Consider the following 1,968-nt stretch of genomic DNA (forward strand, 5'->3'; position numbering starts at 1 on the left):
ACAAATACCCTGGTTTTGGATTAAATTAAACTCATTAAGGACAAAAACATTGACTCTATAAAATGTGATCCTGAATAAAAACCTTGAACTGGGACACTTCCTTTTGGCATGCTAGGGGTCAAATGATGTGTCCTATACGATATATTAATGCACTAAATAGTGTGTTTAAGACCCTATTCATAATGTTGTGTGTATTATTGTGTTTTAGAAATCACCACACAAAATAACCAGTCCTGTGTTGTCTTTGGCAAGTTGACAGAAATCTCAGGACATCCAAACAATGTTGTCTATTCATTGAACATAGACGACCAAGACAGAATCTGCCAGATGCTGCTGTCAACACACACACCTGTCGTTGTCAATGGCTGCAGGCAAGCTCAGGGCGTTAAGTGGCACATCAAACTGTTTTGACACCACTGACCAGCTCCAAGCCTCAGCTTAAATGTCAGTTTTGGAGAATTGATGTGGAGAACACAAACTAAAATTTCAAGTTAAGTCCTTGTGCTGGTTGTACACATCTTTTGCCGAGCATGGAAGATTGGAAATGGGTTTATAGTTGTCAGGACTTCTTTTTTCTAGACTCACAATTTTTGCCGAAAATGTTGAATAGTCATACAATCAGATGTCCATCAAAGCAGCAGAGATGCTATGTTTTCCTTCTACTGTAGCTCAAAGAGACCAGAGTACAAACATTTCTGAATCAGGGGTGTAAATCCCTTTCAACTACTACTGTATTCATATTCTTTGAGGACTATCAAAAGGCATTCTGGGAAATTCAGGAAATCACAAACCTAGCCAAAATACTGAAGAAGTGGACATGACAGTTTGAGGTAAAGTAAAATACAAACTACAGCATTCTATTGTACACAAAGAACACCTGGAATGCATTTAAAAGATATGGCTAGTCTTTGGAGCTGTTTCTAAACAAAAATAAAGTGTCCAAACCCTTTCAGGCCAAGGAACATCACCCAGTGCAGCAGTATCTCACATTGACATGTTTTTAATTGTTTCTGGACAACAATTGAGGTATACGGCACAGAGGAATAAAGTAATAAGTAGATCATATCATTGTTGATTTGGCTCTGCACATGAGATTTTTTTTATCCTTTTAATAGTTACAATGATGTCTGATTTGACCATGTGCTGATTTGACCATTTTTCTTTCCTCTCATCCGTCATCAGGACTGATATTTGCTTGCTATCTGGGTTGGAAGTGAAACTGACCAGTGACTCATAGAGCAAGAAAGCACAGTACATGCCAGACCTCAGTCCATCATGAACATCTACTATATCTGTCCAGACAAGCCAATAAGATAATATACCACTGCCCAAATAGTGTCCTTTCTATGACCTTTGGTTTACTGCAGATGTTTTTGAACTTTTTAATGTAAATTTTGAATGTGCGAATGAAGAAGAGAATGTGTTACATTAGCAAACACTAATAGAAATGCAATACTTTGTGACTAACATTCTTTGTTGCTTGTTTTTTTATTTGCTTGACTCATTTGCATATCATGTGTTACATATTTTCTTTTTCTTTATGCTCACTACATGTTTGTTTTTCACATTAAATTATTAACACAGAAGGTATTTCATGTTTCATTGAGTATCAGCTTTGATGATGTTGTTTCCATGAATAAATGAACCAAATCATATACATATACTCTCCCTCTCTGAGATTCATATTATACTTTCTTTCAGAATAATTTGCGAGAAGATGAGAGTAGGAAAATAAAGAGAGACATAAAGGAAAAGGGTCTAGCTAACATTATAGGACTACTGTGTGTGCTTGCCACAGTTGAGTATGCTAAGAGTTTGGACATAGTGGATTCATGCCTGGAAAAAGGCTGTATGAAAGACAGAAAACGAAAATTGCTCCTCAGTGAGCACATCCAAGGTTGAGTCTGTCTGACTGGGCTGCTTACATAGAACTAGCTATGCTCTACTGTGTTCAACAATTTTACAGGT

Source organism: Thunnus albacares, chromosome 1 (genome assembly GCF_914725855.1).
Source record: "Thunnus albacares chromosome 1, fThuAlb1.1, whole genome shotgun sequence".
Taxonomy (NCBI): Eukaryota; Metazoa; Chordata; class Actinopteri; order Scombriformes; family Scombridae; genus Thunnus; species Thunnus albacares.